Source organism: Marmota flaviventris, chromosome 8 (assembly GCF_047511675.1).
Source record: "Marmota flaviventris isolate mMarFla1 chromosome 8, mMarFla1.hap1, whole genome shotgun sequence".
Classification (NCBI taxonomy): domain Eukaryota; kingdom Metazoa; phylum Chordata; class Mammalia; order Rodentia; family Sciuridae; genus Marmota; species Marmota flaviventris.
Genome location: NC_092505.1, coordinates 26375637 through 26396238, shown reverse-complemented (window position 1 = coordinate 26396238; position 20602 = coordinate 26375637).

The following is a 20602-nucleotide window of genomic DNA, read 5'->3' as shown; positions in this document are numbered from 1 at the left end:
GCGAGGCTGACTTTGAGCGCCTCGCTCGCCGCCCGCCCGCAGCCGCGCTCCTCCCTCCGCCGCTGAGTCCGCCGCGGCCCAGTCCCTCCCCTCGCCGCTCCACGCCATTCAGCTCTTCAGCCAAGTTTCTTAACCCTTTTTTTCCCTTCCCTCCCATTGTCACCCAGGCCGGAGGAAGCCTCTCGGGTCCCAGCAGCTCGCGTGAGCTGGGGAACCCCTTCTGTTCTTTTTTTTTTTTTTTTTTTTCTCCCTCTCTATCTCGCCCGCCCCACGGATGGCTGGCCATGGTTTCAGGGCCCAGAGGCAGCGAGGGGACCGCGTTGGCCGGGAGAGGTGGGTGCTTGGCGCGCCCGAGCCGTCCTCTTTGGGTCCTGGCTCTGTCCAGCCGCCTGGACAGCTCCTCCCTGGGGGCCAGCGATCGTTCTCCTTACACAAGCCCAAAGGCACGCGTTTGGAGCTCGGCACGGGATCTGGCCTCCCTAGAAGCTCCAGGTTCCCTCCCCGCCTGGGTGCTGGCGCCTTAAGTGTCTCCCTCCTCCCATTTCACCCCACAGCACGCGTTCTCTTGGCTCCCTTTCACCCACCACAAAAATCCCTCTTCTTGTAATCTGTGTCCTGCTTTAATCTTGGGGTACACGGGCACTATAACGCTAGGTCACTCTGTCTCCACGTACAGCACCTGGTAGGCACCCAGTAAAAAACGTGGAGTACTCGGAGAGGAAAACTAGGAAGGAGACCTGAGGAGCGCCCGCTCAAGCTCCCTGGACGGACGTAGGACCCAGGAGCAGGGTTTATCTTCTGCTGCTTTGTCACTGCGAAACCTCCAGCGGAGTCTGCCAGCCAATCTACACCATCCCCGGGAAGGATCTGACCCAACTAGACAAGGCAAAAGGAACAGGGCTGCTACTTTTTCAGCAGCTCTCCTCGGTTCGGTATCCGAGTAAGAAATAACAATTACATCACGAGGCCGGGGCGTCTGCGCTGCGAAGAAGCCTCTAGGTTTCCTGCAGCCTGATCTCGCTGAACCCGCCTCTAAATTGGGGGGGAGGGGGCTACGGATTGGTGAAGCGAGAAAGTGGAGGGAGGAGAGAATCTTAAGAAACCATAATTTCCTCTTCTCCTTGTAATTGCAGTTTTAAAAATCGTATCCTCAGCGCCCCCCAAACATCTAAGTACAACTATTAACACCCCCCCCCAGCACCTCCCAGATGTCAGGTTTCTTTTTGACTCTTTAACATCTAGCATTTGGTAGCTCGCCATGAAAAAAATTACCCGGGGAAATGAGTTCCGTTGCCGAAATTGTTTTTGCTTGACACAAAAACGATAAAGTAAGGCTTAGTCTCACCCCAAACTCTGAAATGGCATGCCTGTGTTTTACACTAGGTGAGACAAACGAGTGGATGAGGCGCTCCATTCTTAATATATAGGTGTTCATAACCCTAAGCATTTGGTAGCATTCGGAAATAAGAGTTGCTAGTGCCCTTAAAAAACAAAAATTATCCAGTCATAAAACTGTATTCTATGCCTGTTATGTAATGGCTGTATTGTGCATTAAACATTTTACTTAACCTTTAAAAATATGAATGATTTTTGGAATGCTTTCTCAATCATGAAAGCAGTTTTTCAAATTGATTCTTCATAAATTTAGCTTAGCTAGCACAGTGCTGGGCACATGGTAGGTATAGTTTACTTAATAGTGATGGCACATTTTTAAACACTTTTTTTTACATCACCCTAGTGATTCAACTATGCAATCTGTTGCCATCTAATATAGTTTAAACCTCATATAATAGCATATTTGCATATATCACAGTTCGAAATCTGCTTAAGGCAAATTAGTAAAGGCTGCTGTTCTATAGTGTGTCATTTATTTAGGATTGATACAAAGCAAACTAGTCCAATTAAATGATCAGCATTATTAGAACTCGGCCCTGTGGGATGGGGATCTCAAACTTTTTTAAAAAATAAAAAAGCTTAACAGTTAAACAAAGATATATTATAAATGTTAACATTTTCTTACACAGTGTATTGGATTTTATTTAGCATTTTCTTGAAAAATCAGTGTTAATTTCATTAAAAGTAATTAAAGGCTATCGTGGACTCAAGAAATACTTTGATTTCCTGTTTTATGTCAGGCTTCTTCCCAAGTGTGAAGGACTTTCCCAGGCAGTATATAAGCTATAAATTGCTGCACTGAAGAACTCCAAGATGCTGTAACTTACTGATGATCTTTGCCTTTTGTAGTTCTTCCCCATCTCCACCCCTTGACTGACAATCTGCTGTCCTTTCTCTGTTAACAATATTGTTACATTTAGCATTGGCAGCTTCTACTCTGATAATACAGATAGCCTCACTTGACACATTCTATCTAAAGTAAAATGAATGGATTCCATGTAAGGGAATGAAGTGCTCACCAAAGAGCAAGGTGCATGCACCTTGCTTGGTGCATAGACATTGGGATGACTATTTGGACTCTCAAATGTTGATTTTAAGAGCATTCTTGTCTCTTAACCTACTTTTGGATCATTGAGATTGCCCACCAAGCCAAGTATTGGTACTGCCTTCCAACATTAGTGTTAAAAATCCACTGCCATATGTTAGATGGCTTACCAAAGCTGCTCACTTATTAATTTATCTTCTCAACCTCTCAGAAATACAATCATTGAAATCCTGAGCTCTTTTTGATAGTACATTAGTGTTAAGTAAATTGTATACCCCTTGCAGAGTTCATCTTAATTTAATCATGTTAATTGTGTAGAGACTGTTTTGTTCTTGAAATTTCCAGCATAAGAAAATCACTGCAAAGATATTTAGACATATATGTAATATAAGAATGCCTAGAGAGTAGTTTATTTTGAAACCAACTCCCATTTGAACCATTCATGATGTGAAAAAGATGCCATTCAGTTTGTATACTTAAATATGTGAGTACTGTTATAAGCCTGTGGTTTCTGTGAGATCAGATGCTATGTAGTTCAGGTTCAGTATGCCTGTCACAAAGAGTCTGAGAAAGATATACTTTGATGTGTTTTCTAAATCTCTCCTGTATGGCATTTTCCTTACCATTTGAAACTATTTACTTGTCAGTATCCCATCCCAGTCTAAAATGTGAGTAGTACAGGCACAGGGTCCACTTCTCTCTTATTCACTTTTGGATCTCTCCAACCATATATTCCTGTAACAGGAGATATTCAGTAGATATTGGCCAAGATGCTGTCAGCCCTGAGGACAGGGTATTGCTATTTGGAGTATGGATGTGGGGAGAAGGAATTCAGAAAACATTTTACAGAGAAAATAACGCTTTAGCTGGCTATTAAAAGGTAAGAATTTGCCAAGTAAACAAAGTGGAAAAGGGGTTCTCTAGACAGAAAATAGACCATTGAACAGTAGAAAGGTATGAGAAAATAAAAATATGCATTGAAAATGATTGAACCCACATTATACACTGTAGAGTGAACCATGACACCTGAGGATAAAAGATGTATATAATTGATTGTATGCAAATGGAACCCCAGTAACCCCATAATACTTATGCTATCATTAGTCTCTTGAGTAGTGCTGCTCAATAAAAACAAAGTGAACCACAAGTATGAGCTACATGCATCATTTAAAATTTTCTTATTGCCACATTTATAAAGTCCAAAGAAATAGGTAGTGTTAATCTGAATAGTGTATTTTAATTAATATAGCCAAAATATTTCAATGTGTTTATAACATACAAATAGTTAATTAGATATTTTACATTATTTTATTCTTTAGAAGACTAAATCTTCAAAATCCAGTGTCTTTTGTACTCAGAACATCTTGATTTAGACTAGTATGCAAGTACTCAGAAGCTACATGTGCTTGCTGACTACCATATTGAGTAGTGCAGCTCCAAATAATATAAAGAATATATGAAATATGAAATGGGATAGTCAAAATTTTTTTAAAATGAAATCTGAATCTTATAAAGTAAATTTGGTGTCCATTACCAGTGTTTAACTATACTATGTTTAAAAGCCCACTTTTTTAATATTTATTTTTTAGTTGTAATTGGACACAATTCCTTTATTTTACTAACTTATTTTTTAATGTGGCGCTGAGGATCGAACTCAGGGCCTCACACATGCTAGGCGAGTGCCCTACTGCTATATGTAGGCTTTTATGCCAATTAGAGAATCAGCAAAGTTTACATTTTATGTACTGTGTCTTCATTAACCATACTGTAGTTACAACTACTCCCATCTCTATTAACTCTGGTGGTGGACTGTAAATGTAAACTGTCTTTATGGCAGAAATAAAATGCTATAAATTTTGGGTTGAATAAGCTTTAAAAAAAAAAAGTCCTAAAACACAAAACTACCTCTATGCTAGTTACTGTTGAGCATCTTTCGAGTTGTAGAAGCCCAGGGAATTGCTTTTTAATTTCTTCATGCCACTTATTGTGGACAACAAAAATACACCCCGGCCTTTGTTTGAGGCAGTCACCTATCTGAAGCTATAGAAGTAAGGCTGTGCTGCAGCTCTCTCAGTACTGAGAAAGGTCTAAGGAACTAAAATGAAGATATTTAAACACATGCTCTGCAGGTTACTATGCAATTTCCCCTAAGGATATTGGAGCCTTTTTATTTTCAGCAGGATTTGAATGCCAAGGACTGACAAAACCAGGGCACTCGATTTCCACACTAAAACAAATCCTGAAAACTAGAACTAGATCTCAAAAAAAAAAAAAAAGTCTGAAAATGATTGCATATGAACAGTTGAAAGTTGCAAAAAAAATTTTTTTTTTTTTTTAAAAAACCAGATACTTCAATGAAATGCAAACGTCTTCTCATTCCTTCTCAAAACAAGGAAATATCCAGAATGGGTAAGGGGTTCAAAAAGCCAAGAAATCCAAATGAAGCAAGGAAAATCTGTCAATTCTGATGACATATCAGTTTAACATGTCCAAACCACTGAACATAAATATTAGGTGGGCCTTAACCTTCTATGTAGAAATGAGGCATGTAGCTCTCATTAAGTAGTCTTGTCATAAATGAATACAAGCCGGGCACAGTGGCAGATGCCTGTAATCCCAGCCCTTCAGGAGGCTGAGGCAGGAGGATGGAGAATTCAGTCAAACTCAGTAAAAGTGATGCACTAAGCAACTCAGTGAGAACCTGTCTCTAAATAAAATACAAAACAGGGCTGAGGATGTGGCTCAGTGGTTGAGTGCCCCTGAGTTCAATCCCTATTAACACCCCCTACAAAAAAAATAGAAAATGAATATCAAAGTTTTTTTGGTGTGTGATTTCAACAACATATATACATATTATGAATCAATTCAGTAAAAGCATGATCCTGTTAATTTTTGAAGATTATTTTCAGATAGTCTTCAACTAAAGCAAAGTACATGTCTGCATTTCCAAATTACTCAGAGTTCCATAAAGAAGACAGCTATAGAGAAAGATGATGTATATGTTTACTATTTGTGAAATTGTTTGACTGAAAAATAGAGACACTGACATACCTATTTTAGATTTGTTTAAGAAACATAAAAATTTTACATATCTTTTCACAACATCAAGCCAAAATTATCTTTACCCTCAATACACATATACATATTCTTGAGCACACAGAACTGTGCACTCACAATCCCTAACTTTTATACAATTCAATAGGGAAAGAGTAGGCTTTATAACAAAAGATGCAGGGATAACTGGTTACATGCATGTAAAAGAACAAAACCACCGTAGTCCTTCCTACCATGTACAAACATTTGCTCAAAATGGAGCAGAAATCCAAATATAAGAACTAGAAAACTCTTTGAAGAATATATAGCAGTAAGTCCTCATTACCTTGTGGGCAAAATCTTCTGTGATATGACACCAAAAGCACAAGTGGCAAAAGAAAAAAATAGGCATACTTGACTTAAACATAAAGCATCTGAGCTTTAATGAATACCACGAAGAATATGAAAAAGCTGGGCATGGTGGCACACACCTGTAATCGCAGCAGCTTGGGAGTCTGAAGCAGGAGGATCTTGAGTTCAAAGTCAGCCTCAGCAACCTTAGTGAGTCCCTAAGCAACTTAGCAAAACCCTGTTTCAAAATAGAAAAGCCTCCAGATGTGGTACAATGGTACAGCACCCCTGAGTTCAATCTCCCCTACCAACAAAACAAAACAAAGACTATTAGCATTTGGTGCTCTGTCCTCCCTCTTTGGTTTCTCAAATGAACATACATACCGGTGTTTTTGTACATGGAAGAGGTTCACTGCCCTCTCCAAGGGAAGAAGATCTAAGTCTCTTCCCAATATATCATCAAATCTACTGCCCAAGATTCCTGAGTGCTATGCAGTCCTCTCCAAGAGGCCCAGATTGAGGTTCCTTGTAGACTGGCAACCAATAAACTACCTTTTTTTCAGCCATGAGCACATTTAGATTTTAAGTTGTGAAGAAGGAACAGAATCATTACATTAAACCTGTCCATTTGGGAAAGGGAGAAACTAATCACCATTTCATAATAATTATCAAACCTACTAAGCAGGAACAGCCAGGACTCTCTGTCCTAGCATTGCATGAATTTCTTTGGTTGACCAAACTGGTAGACCTTGATTTTTTTCTCTTCAATATTTTCTTTTTGCCTTCCCATTGTCATTCTTGGATCTGCCCTTGGGAAGTTCAACCTGACAGTTTGACTCAGTAAACATATTGAAGGTAGGCACAGGAGAGGATAACTTTCTTCAAGGATTTTGAAATATTGCAACACAGGATTGTTTTAACAATAACCAACTGTTGCAGACAAAGTTTGAGATTTCTCAGAGAAGCCAATATCTTCAAGCATGTAACAAGCTTGGTTTGTTTCTATTTCATTCCATGTACAAGCTACCATTGTTGCAAGGCTTGCCAGACATGGTTTTAAAGCCTGCAGATTCTCAGTTTTTATTTAATAGTTTCTGTACTCCGCCCATCCTTCTGGCCCTTAAATTAATGGTGGCTACCTTGAGATCATCTGAAATAATAGACTTCGGGGGGAGGCAATACAATTTATCACCTCCTGCCAGCAATATCACTGCTGCTTTATGACAAGGCAAGAGTCTTACCTCCTGCTAAGCCTGCAGTTTCATGGCCACAGCTCAAAATGTCTTCAATTTTAGGTACAGAGCAGATAACTTTTAACACTGCAAGGCCCAAATCACTGGACTCTCCATCAGAATAGTTAGCAGGAAGAATACCTTCCTTTGCCAATCTTTGCTTCCTTCCACCTCTGCTTCTAGGATAGTAAGAGTACATCTAACTCATACGAATCTGCTGAAAATAGCAAATGTGAACTCCCACCTACCAACATTACAAATTTTTTCTACTATTTTCCTTAGCATTATAGCATCTTTCAGCCTGTTTTTCAAGGTACCTACCTCATAAAAAGTGGGACCTTCATCATGTTCTGCCCAACTGTTTCCGCTAAATCCGTGGTATTTGTACCATGAAGCATCCCATTTCTGATACAGTTACTACATTGGCCATGGTTCTTGGTTGTAAGAAACAAAATTCCTTCTTGATAGTTTAAAACCGAAATGGGATTATTATAACATCATAGATACATAACTTCGCTGGGACCCAACAATCAGGCTTGTACTAAACACGGGAGAAAAGTCTAGCTACAGAAAGGGTAGAAACTCCACCAACCATGTGTCACCTAGAACTAATGAAGATACAGACACTGAGACTTGCATTACAACTCAATAGAACCCAAAACTTTTAACCATCTTACTTGACAAACAGCACTATAGATTCTGCCTCACACTCTTATGTATGTGCCTCTGGTTGAAGGAAATCAGTTTCCCTGAAAAAAATCTTAGTTTCAACTAAGTGTGAGGTTTGTATGTAACATTCAGCTTGCCAGCCTCTAAGAACCAGGAAAGCATGATAAGAAGAGTTTTGATAGTTGTTCAGTATGTCATTCTGCAGTATCTGTCACAGTAGCAAAAGGTTTATTTCTGAGTTTTAATTACATTTTAATTAATATACTAAAATTTGAAGAAGTCATGAAAACATTTATACTAAAATTAATAAATAACATAAAATAGTTTGACAATATATTTCCCCTTTCACATAGGATTCATTTCGTTCTTTTTGTTGTTATTGTTGTTGTTATTTTCTGTGTATGTGGAGGGGGTTGTTGTTATTGCAGTTTGTTTGGTTTACCTTTATATTTTAAAGCCATTAATAACATTTCAAGAATGTTTGATATATATTCCCTCCTGCAGGTAAATGAACCGCTCAGTTCACTCCCATACTTTTCTATTCTAATAAGGGGCATTCCATTCTTCCAAGCTTTCTCCAGGGGAGACCTAAGGAGTAAACCACAGTGTGGAGCCATAGTGGAGCTGGTATGTATATATGAGGATCAGGACTGTCTGATAGCAAGAGAAAAATTTCATTTGGAGCTAAACATGGGGTCAAAATCAAGGGGGAATGCAAAGTCAAGTATCCAGTAGAGAGAAGAAGATCTAAGGTTTCTAAAGCAAAGCAAGTATTATTTTAGATTGTAATATGAACAATAACTCATCTAAGGACCATTAAACTTGGGTAAATTTTGCATTAAACTTGTTTCATTGTATTCTAGCTCTTGGAAAGTTGACTAACGCTGTTAGTATACTACATATTGATCTTGTTGGAGTACAAAAAAAATATACATTTTCTTGGAATAGGCTCTTTGGGTTGTAAGAAAGTGAGGCTAATGCCAATTTACTTAGAAAATAATAATTTTTAAGGTATAAAACTCATGGAACTGAAGGAAATACTATCCCATCAGTACTTAGGAAACCATAGCTTTTCACCCTGGTGCTCCACCAATGATGTACTTTGATTCTTTATTTACTCAGACCCTGTTTATTGGTTAGTACTTGAAAAAGAAAATTTGATTGAACCTTGCCCAGCCAATGGACTTCTTATTTTATGGGCAAGTGTCCAGATTGTTCTCATCAGCAATCCCACTGGAGGTGAGGAAAAGTTCACTTAGTACAAAGGATTGACATTCCCAAGTCTGTGAATAGGGTCAGTAAAACTAGAAGGGTAAGATGGGTGTGGGAGATCAATAAACTAATGTCTCGGGTACAGTCATTACCTTCTACACCACATCAATTAAAAACTGTGACACTGTAACAGCATCATTAATCTTATTTACAAACAGCTTGTAAATTAGGGCTTATGATTTTGTATACAAAATACATTAAACATGCCTATTCTTTCACCAGTTATTTACTAATTGCCTACTAAAAACACCAGGTCAAGTTCTCTTGATATCAAATTAAAAAAAAAAAAACCTGCAAGTAGAGACAGCTAATATTTTGTTTGATTTTTTTAATGAAGATATAGTAAAGATGGGTATTAGAGAGAAAGGAAGCATCATTCACATTTTGGGAATTCTAGGAAAAGTTTCTTCCTTTGAGTAAATGATTTTTGAACAAAATCACGAATGATGAGTTTACCCACATGTCTCTTCTTCTTATGGTCATTGCTGATTAGTTTTCATACACAAATTATAACATCTTGCTATTAAATCCTATTTTTCAGATGTTATTACCCTTCCAGGATGCTGAGAGCCATAGCTAAGTAGGTACAACACATGGCAATTTCCTTGTCAGCCTACCCCATGTTGCTTAGAGGAAGGACTCTCCATTGTGGACCCAGGTCATTTGCAGTGACTTTGCATGAAAGGTGACCTTGCTCAAGGACCAGGGTGGATCCGGGTTTAGGGTGGATCAGGGTTTAGGGCGGATCGGGGTTTAGGGCAATCCGGGTTTAGGGCGGTTCCAGGTTTAAGGTGATTCCTGCTGGGAATAGGGCGTATCCTGCTGCCTCAGGTGCCTTGAGTTCCCGTTGAGTTCTCGCGGGATTCAGAGAATATTTGGGATTCAGAGCCCTGTGGAGAGTGTGGATTTTGCCCAGAACGTGCTTGTAGAGTGCCGGTGTGAGTTCGAGAATAAAGCATTGCTGTTTGAATCTACAAGGCTGTGAGTGGCTTGTGATTTTGTGCCCAGCCAGACTGCGGCACCAGGAAGTTTCATGGTTCTCAGTGTATTCATATATAGGGCTAGAATGGTATTGATCAATAGGAAGCAGATTCAGATCCCTCCTATGGCTTACAGCCTGATTTTCTAATATCCCAAGGACTTAATGCACATCAGAACTTTCCAGGTGTTTTTAGTAGTAGTGGTTGTTGTTATGTCCATGGTCTCTTCAATGGTATCAAAATTAGTCTTAGACAAAGCTGTGAAATGTGCCAACATTACCATCAATATCAATACATACATTTTTCTAATTCACTGTTAGTGCAACATTCTTTTAGATGCCCAGAGGCTTCATGATAGCATTGTACATTTATGCACCAAATTTTCTGTGTTGCTAACATATCACCAATTTTTTCATGGACTCCTAAGAAAGGAGATTGCAATCATTTAAACAATAACACAGTATTTTCTTGTCACATATAATTCTACTTTTATATTTACTGAAAAGTTCACTTGAACTTATCCTTAGAGAGATTTTTAATCTTATATCACTCTGATGTATAAGTAAAAATACAATATAAGTAAAAGACAGTCTTAAAGGTATTCTTAAAACATTTTCACATGGAGTTTGTCTTCTAAGGACCACTTTTTGACTTACTCATCAATGTTTACTGTTTTTAAACATAATTGTATTATTTGTTCCATCAAAAAAAAAAATGTTGTTGGTAGAGACTTTCTTAATAGTGCTCTGTTGTTCTTTCTGGAATTTTAATTTTTCCAAGCTCTGACCTCCATTGGTTACGTTTTGTAGATGCACATGAGATGTCACCAACAGACAGTGAGGATAATATATATTTCAATTTCAAAGATATTAAAATATACAATGTTAGCCTGACATGGTGGCTCATTCCTATAATTTTAGTCACTCAAGAGACTGAGGTAGGACATACTGGACAACTTAGTGAAATCTTTCCTCAAAAAATAAAAGGGGATGTAGCTTGGTGATAGAGCACCTCTGGGTTCAATCCTAGTACCAACATCAAAAAAAAAAAAAAATCAAATGATAAGTCAATAACATGTGACATAGAATCAAAGAGGGACATCAAATAATACTTCCAAAGTGTTATTGTGCACATTGTGTACATTATGCCTCTTCAGTCTCATTATAATAGTGTAAGATAGATAGATAGATAGATAGATAGATAGATAGATAGATGGATAGATAGACAGACAGGCATTGATTATCATTTTACAAATGAAGTGCTGAATGTTCCCAAAGTAAGTAACTTGCCCCAGTGATAGACACAAGTTAATGTATAAAGCTGGAATTTTACTTGTTAATACTGGAGTATTTTACTTATACCCAGCCTCTTTCTACCATGAAGTATCTTTCATGATATGTATGATCCTTGTCATTATTTGTCTTAGAAATTCAAAGAGATTACATTGCAATTCTCAACTTCCTACCTATTGAAAAGTGCAATATAACACTTCACAAACTATGATCTAAATAAATGTTTCAAGATTTTCTGCTTTTTAAGATCAAATAATAGTTATCTTCTCCCAATTTGCGGGGGGGGGAGGGGGGGGCGCAGAAATCAGCTATTTGTTTTCTAAACCAAACTTTTCTCATGTTTTTTCTTTAATCCTAGTTTATTTTACCACTTTATGATACTAGAACCTTGTTTCACTTGTTATCAAATTTACAAAAAAAAAAAACAACATATAATTATTTTTAGTTGACCAGAGCAATAATGCAGTATATTATAGAAGAAGCTTTGCTACAACTGTTTTATTTCTTGAACAAATTAAAACCTTTGCTTTCATTTACTCTTTGAGAAGCTTGCTCTCTTATAGGTTAACAGATATACCAATGGTTCAGATACACTAATCCCTGCTAAAAATTTCAAGTTATTATGTTAGAGTCCTTATTAAGAGTCCTTAGAAAATTCATAAGGAGTGAATTGAAAAGTAGAAATCTGAGACATTCTATGAGACAATGGAAGGGTTATTTCTTGCCAGCCATTTTTTTTTTCAAATTTCCTCAATTACATAATATGAACAAGACATTCTAATTTCAAGATTGGCTTACCTGTGATCAATATTTTTCTCAGCCCATTTTGGAAAGAGTAGCTCAACCCTGTATCAAAGAACCAAATTTACTTTTTTCTCTCCAGGAAAGAGCTGATACACTTAATTAATCTTTCCAGGAAGCCAGAAATGACTCTTATTACTTCAACGCATTGTATGTTTAAAGCATGTATAATTTAATCCTGTTTGAATGATGTGTGAAAAAGAATTGACATAAAATAGCAAGAAAGCTCTGAAGCGAACTGAGCTGTATAATTTAGGCATAGGCATTCTTAAGATCACCTTTAAAGGACTTGAAATGCATTTGAGGGTGGGAGAAATTTTAGTATAGATTTGAAAACTATCAAACAGCATCTGTTTCCTTCTCCATTTTGATGAAAACATGCTCACAAGGAAAATAGTGGTTTGTCTGTTAAGTCAAACACTAATGAAACATTTGCTAAAATAATCTCTTTAATTTGGACAATATTTGGAAATAAAGTGCATTCAGCGAATCATTTGCCTGTATTTTGAGTGTTCAGAGTTAACTGAGCACAACTAAGTCTAATATGGTAATGGACTCTGCTGAAACCTGGGCATATTCATTTCTCATGATCTGTTGTTGTATTCTACTCTGGTGAAGAGAGATAAGTGACATCATTGTCGTGGTATTTAAGGTTTCTTGTTGGCATATCTAAATTCCATGAGCCTGCATTGTCCTATTCCATATGCCCTGTTTCTGAATATCTTCTGGATCAAAGGTACCATGACTCAGATGAGTAATGACAATTAATGATATTAATCAAGTCATCAAAAACGTCAGTAATTAATGTTCATATACTGTGTAAATGCTCTTCGAATTAACCTGTGGTAGTTCATATACAAACACAATACTTCTAAGATATGAAACAAAATAAATCCAGTAGACAGTACTAGTAGAGCCTATAATCCCAGCTACTTAGGAGGCCGAGGCAGGAGGATCAGAAATTCAAGAGCAGTCTGGGAAATTTAGCAAGACCCTGTCTCAAGATAAAAAGTAAACAGGGATTGGGGAGGTGGCTTGCTAGTAGAGAGCCCCTGAGGAAAATAAAACAAACAGTAGAAATTAGAAATAACCTACACTGTCACAATATGCTATTATTTTGTAAAAATTAGACTGTTGTAGCTGGGCACAGATGCACATGCCTATAATCCCAGCAACTGAGAGGCTGAGGCAGAAGGATGGCTAGTCAAAGCCAGCCTCAGCAAAAGCAAGGTGTTAAACAACTCAGTGATAACTGTCTCTAAAGAAAATACAAAATAGCTCTGGGGATGTGGCTCAGTAGTCGAGTGCCCCTGAGTTCAAGTCCCAGTACCTCCCCGCAAAAAAAAAAAAAAAAAAAAAAAAAAAAAAAAAAAAAAAAAAAAAATTTGACTGTTTTAGAAATCAAATTGGTTCTCATTTCCGAGCTACTGTTTAAAGTTTATGATGTATATGTATTTGAGTGTATCAATGTATGTATACATAGCATACCCCCCACACACACATATTACAAAGTGCTTTTTTTGCCAATATCCAACATTCACAGCAACTTAGGAAAGTAGCTAGTATACACAAATAACACAAAAATAAAAAGCCATACCTTCAGCTTCTCAGCCACTCTGTAAAACTAAAGCTTCATTCGCATGAACAAGTATGAAAAAAAAAATGACCTGCATCTGCCCTTCCAGAAGATAGAGCAGCTAGGGTGTCATGTTGAAAGCCTTCATTGCTTTTGGTTTTTTGTACTATTAAAAGAAGAGCAGAGTGGTGACCTTATTTAGTAGCTTTTGCCATTATCATAGCCTGAGATGGTCTTCCTTTTATTCTTTGTCTCTAAAGATCTTTTCTACTTGGAGAGTCAGTGCAAATAACATCTCTATATAAGATTTTCCTTTCTGTATAATGTCTCCTAAACTTCTTTGTCTGGTTCATATTGATTTAAATATGGTCACATTTAATATGCCCTTTGTTTTGTTGGAGTGTAAGCTCATAGAAGGCAGGAACTTTTTTTTTTCTTTTTTCTTTTAGCTACCAGGTATTGAACCTAGGGGTGCTTAAGCACTGAGACACATCCCAGCCCTTTTTGTTTTTTATTTTGAGACAGGGTCTTGCTAAGTTGCTTAAAGCTTTGCTAAGTTGCTGAGGCTAACTTTGAACACTTGCTATACTCCTAAGGCATGGGCTTTGATAGATTCGGAAAAAGCTAAAATAATGAAGGCAACATTTGAGGTGTCATAATGGAGATGCGATGGGCCGTGGTAGAGGTGGTAGTGTTGAATATCAAGCAAAGAAGATGTAAGAGAAGTGGAGTCGGAGGAGCAGTTAGTGACATTGGTTTAGGTCCCAGCATTAAGAACATATTTAGATGCTAGAATTCATTTCCATGTCTCCTCCCACATCACTGCCAAATTCTAGAATAGACTTTTGGATTATAGCATGCAATTATGTATCTTTAGAATATATATATGCACACACACACACACACACACACACATATATACGTTTATATCTATCTATACTGTCATAGAGGCATTACTAAAGTTTACACTTTGACATTATTTCCTTGTATCAATCTGTCCTCATCCTAACTAGAAAAATAATTTCCCATGAATCTATTTAGTTGAGGAACAGGAACTCAAACACTTAAAATGTCAGAGAATATCCCACACTCCAATTAATTGTTAAATGACTATTTCTTTCCTTTTGGCCAAGTATTCCTGGGGATTAACATGGTGCCCAGGACCCATATAAACTTCAATAAACATTTGTTAAGTGAGTGACTAATAACAAGTAATATTTACTTGGGGTTTATTTTATATATATCAGACATGGTGCAAAATAGTTTATAAATATTGTATAATTTAATAGTATTATTAATACTATTCCTATTTTATGGATAAGTGAACTTGAACTTGAGAGACTGAATAACTTGTTTAAAGTTACATAGCAAGTAGTTGATGAAATTGGAATTTGAGCCAAAGAAACCTATACCCAGTGCCAGAGTTCTTTACCCATATATTGTATTACCTCATTATACTGAGAACACACAAGAATGAATGACTGAATGCTGCACACTTGATAAGTGCCAATCATTCTCTAGGTTAATGGTGTTTCCAGGACACAAAGCTGGTTAACACAAAAACCAGGGCCCAGGGTACTGCCCATCCTTATAAACAATTTGTTAATGAAACAGTAACTAATTTTTGCTTATTTTTACTTGAAATTGGATGACATGCTCTATCAAAATTTTCCAACATTATTTTTATACTTAACACATCTACATGATAAAAAGAAACTTAGGATGACGACTACTTCAGCAAAGAATGATAAGCGAAACACCAGATGCTACATATTTTCAACGGCAAAAATATCACTAGAAGCCAGCTGTATCTTCTAAAATTTCATGATGTCATCATATGGCTTCAGGATCTATTTAGTTGGTTCATAATCTTATTAGCTTATCTCTGCTTCCAGTCATGTTCTAGGCCTTAATTGCACAGGTTTGTTTATAACATTGTTAAAATTAGAGGTCTCATATTTCATGTAAGAAGCATCTTACAGGATAGTGCACAAAAACTTGCCACCCTGAGCAATACTTAGTGACCCATTGCAAACTGATGTCACCATCCCATTTTTCTGAAAAGGTCATCGCTTCCTGGCATTGAGTTATCACACAAGTGACTCAGAGTTTTTGATCTTGTTCAACTTTTCCCAAGAGTTCAAGTCTAGGACGGTGATTTCAAAGTGTGATGGAAGCAAAGTGTTTCAGTTCAGCAAGTTTCAATGTCACAGTGGAATTTACCATGTTGTCCAGGCATCAGTTACACTGCCTGCACAGAGATTTCAATAATATTAAGGGTGGAAATAATTTGGCATTTCCCACACTTCTATAAGGAATTTTGTTATCACATCTCATTGCACTACCCCAACTTCATTCACCTTTTTATTTAGTCTAGAATCTACATTCTTCCACATGTCAATATTTTCCTATCCCCCAATTTTAAATAAGTCAGTGTCAGATATTTTTTAGAGATCCCAAAGAAATAAAGTTGAAAGTAAAACCACTAATATTTATTGCCCAATATAAAGGACTGCTTCCCATGTCCCTAACAGAGCTAGGCTGTGTGTAGGGAACGAATGGCAAGTGACCTCCATAAGACACTAACCTATCTGCATCTACTAGTTTGTTAGATAAAAACAAAACCATCTTTCTTTCTCTCAGTGCCTTCTGTGAATAAAATCTATTTATTAGGACTCTTCTCTGTCCTAAGTCAATCAAAACTGGCTGAAAGGAGGGAAAATTTTTTTTTAATTAATTAGCTTATGTAACTGAGAATTCCAGGAGTAGGAATGTGCTCAGGTAGGGCTGATTTCATCAAGATCTCAAATAGAGTTGTGCAATTCTTACTTCTCTCTGGTACATGTGGCAAGACCCAACTCTTCATCATGTTAGCTTCATTCTCAGCTTCATTCACAGAGACAAGATGGAAGAAACATGGTCCAACTTAAAAGTCCCCAAATTCCTAGTCCAGCAGAAAAGAGCTAATCTCATTCCTCAAATTTCAACAGAAATTTTCCAAAATCTGTATAACTAGCTTTGATTGGCCTACTTGTGCCATGAGCTCACTGGGAACCGATTCCTGTTGGCGGGAAAATGTGATGCTCTGTCACCCCAGCCATCCCATCACAGAACCAGAGTGCCCCTCCGGCCACCATAAGGCTCATTCCTGTCACCCTCCTTTCTGATGGTAGTCCTGTCCATGGTCTTGGAAGGGCCAACCCCAGCCCAGGTTGCCCTCGATTTTTTCAGCACCTTGGAACACTTCCTAGATAAGCTGAAGGAGTTTGGAAATACCCTGAAGACAAGGCCCAGGCACCATGGACCACATCAAATAGCAACATTCCTGCCAAGACCTGGAACTGGTTTTCCAAGGCACTAAACAAAGTGAAGGAGAAACTCAAAGCAACCTTCTCCTGAATGCCTACAGGACAGAGCTTAAAAAATAGACTCCCTCCATGATGCCCTAGGCCTCACCCCTTACCTGCCCCACACTAATAAAAATCCTATTAAAAAAAAAAAAAAAAAAACAGGAAAGGAAAGAAAAAATATGATGCTCTAAAAGGCCAGTTCTGGGTCACATTCAACTTCAGCATTCAGGGTTCATTTTCTCCACAGAAACCATAAGAAGACATGAAGGATATTATCCAAATAGGAAACAGTAATCAAAATGGGTTGAGCAAATATTGAGCACCTACTAAACAACAGTTACCCACTGTTGTACCATTTCAGTTATCCACTGTATTCCTTTATATCTTTGGATATTTTCTCTTTCTCTTTCCAACTCTCTTAAAAAGCACGTTAAACAATTGTGTCTATTTTTCTTTTGGATTAACTGCTTCTGAGCAGTCATCTTACATCTGGCCTTTTCGATGCCATTGGTTTATTTGGTTAACATCCTGAGTCCTGACCACATTTCAACACCTGCTTTTGCATTTGTTTCTTCATTTTTTTATTGTCCATATTCAAGGATAAAAGTTAGAGAGTTGAATGAGTGGCCAGTAAGCATCTAAGTAGTCTTTTTGCAGATGATAATTTGGCGGGATAGCAAAGGAGAAAAGCCGGTTCTTATTAGTAAATAGAATGCATTGATGTAAAAGAATTAGAATGAAAAGAATAATAATTACTTATACTTATTAGAACAACTCATTTTTATCACCACACTCAACCTTTTCATAAGGCATTTTTTATATGCACAATTAAAAATAACAAATAAATTTATTTGAGTTTTGCCTCCCCTTTATGACCATGCCCACTGGAGCTGTTAATGAGTAGGAAAATGATTAAGTGGCAGGTGGCAGAGGAGCTAAGGATGTGAATCAAAGAGTCTAGATAATGCACAAGCTCAATAGTGAGTGCTAAATAATTGATACATGGGTATATACAATACATAAACAGAGGACACCGACACACAGAGCAAAATGCTGTTGTTGCCTAAAGGTCTCTGGTTACCTGCTACCATCCACCAATAATGACTTTTTATATTCAGTTCTTAAAACAATCCATGGTTCTGAAAATGCATGATCTAAAATGAATTCGTCTGGAAACCTTTGAATATACTTTTGCTTTTCACTTGATAAAATAGCCATTAGATAAGAATAAAATGGGTAATAAAGTGTGTCCCATTCATTTAAACAAACCATTATCTATACCTATTATTAGTAAGATACAGTTTTTGAAACATCATGTCTGCATGTAATATTATATAAAGATAGACAAAGTATACAAGAAAAGCAAATCTGTCTCCCAGATACCCAGTTATCTACAGAAAAAATGTACCTGTTTCTTAAGTATCCTACTATAAACAATCAGAGCATTTGCAAATATATGTACATCTACAAACATAAATGTATTATTACATATGTACTTATAAGCACACTATGATACCTTACTTTCATAATAGTATTTATTCATTTTTTTTTACTGGTTGTTCAAAACATTACAAAGCTCTTGACATATCATATTTCATACATTAGATTCAAGTGGGTTATGAACTCCCATTTTTACCCCAAATACAGATTGCAGAATCACATCGGTTACACATCCACATTTTTACATAATGCCATATTAGTAACTGTTGTATTCTGCTACTCATAATAGTATTTATTAAGATTTTCTAATGGTTAAATTACTAACAAAGACCAAGTTTCTAATATGAATTCTAACATTTGGAAAAATAACATTACAGTGGCTATGATAGTAGACATAAAATAATTAAACCAAAACATCCGTTGAATAATAAACATATGAAAAGAAATACAAATTTAAAACCCAATAAGAAATCATTGTTAGCTATCAAAAAAGCTTGATGAATTTGAATAACACCAAGAAAACAGTAATAGTCTATAATGCATGTGGTCAATTGCTGAAACCTGAGAATCATTTATGATTTTTATCTCTGTTCCATCTACATTTAATCTTTCCTTAATTCTCACCATGTTATTCATATATATTCATATATGAATTACATGGTATATACATATTTTATATATATATATATATATATATATATATATATATATATATAATATATTTCCAGAGGATGTGTCTATGTTGCACCGGATTCCTGATTCACATAAATGGTAAGAAAATAATTTTTGTTTTAAGTCACTATGCTTTAGGGTAATTTGTTACATGCAGATATATATGCAATATCCATCCAATAGGAACTTTTAAAAAAATATACCTTATTTTGCTTATTTGTTTTTTTATGTGGTTCTGAGGATTGAACCCATGCAAGGCAAGCGCTCTACTAACTGAGCTACAACCCAGCCCCAAGGAATTTGTTTTTTATAGTCATGGTACGATTTGAACTTTTTAATTGATTATTATGTTATTGATTGGATATCTGTTTTCTCCCCTTATCCAAGAAAGCAAGAATCTTGTATGTTTTGTTCCAAAAATATTGATATCACTTTTCATAATCCTGAAATAAAGGAATAAATAAATGAATTGATATTCTGGATGGGCAGCTGAGGCGAGTGTAAACAGGTATAAGCTCATTGTGAGTTTATCACCTTTACATCAAACTCTATACTCTTTATCACTCTATATACTTTATCACTTGTACTATACAAACTCTTTGAATCAGCAATTTTATTGTTAGGAATTTATCCTGCAATATAGAAATTTAACTAGAGTAATGTTTATTGTAGCTGTGTTTACCACAGCAAAATAATGTCAACAACTTGTATCTAACAAGTAAGTGTTCCTTTTTGGCACATCCTATGTATCCATTAAAAATAAGGACATAAAAAATATTTACCAACATGGAGGCTATTCATTATAGGTTACTGAGTGATGCAACCAAGTTACCAATCAGAAATATAACAACAGAGCATGTTTACTGAATGTTTAGTGTGTGCCAGTCATTATAACACACCTGTCAGGTGTGATCCCATACACACACACACACATCTACACACACACACGCAGAATTAGATGTTGTGTGTGTATGGATGTGTGTGTGTACCAACAGACCTGGAATAGGTCTAGAAGAATATGTGACAGAAATGCTTACAGTTATTATCTCTAAAAGGAAAAGTAGGATTATTTTCACTTTTGGTTTCCTTCCCTCATTTTTCTACAATGAGAATGAACCTAAGGCCCAAAATGCCAAAAGGAAAGTTGCCAAATGATAAGGGTTATAGATACCAGAGCTAGAAAATGGAGCCAGAGAGACAAAGAGCAGAGCAATAGATCAGGGCTTGGGCAGGAATCCAGGACATGCCTAGAATAAGGAGCTGTTGTTAATGGTTCTGCTGGGATACATTGCCACTTTTCTAAGATAATAAGGATCCTGTAAAGTCTGGGAAAGACTCTGAGTAGTACCTTGGTCAGGCACTGATGTGATCAGTCATTTCTATGTTTTCCAAACTGAATTGTTCTGGTCAGTTGCAGTAAGGTCTGGCTGGGCAGAAGGTCCTCAGGTCTGAGGAGTATTTAGAGAAATTTGTGTTTCATTGGCCCTGCTGTTT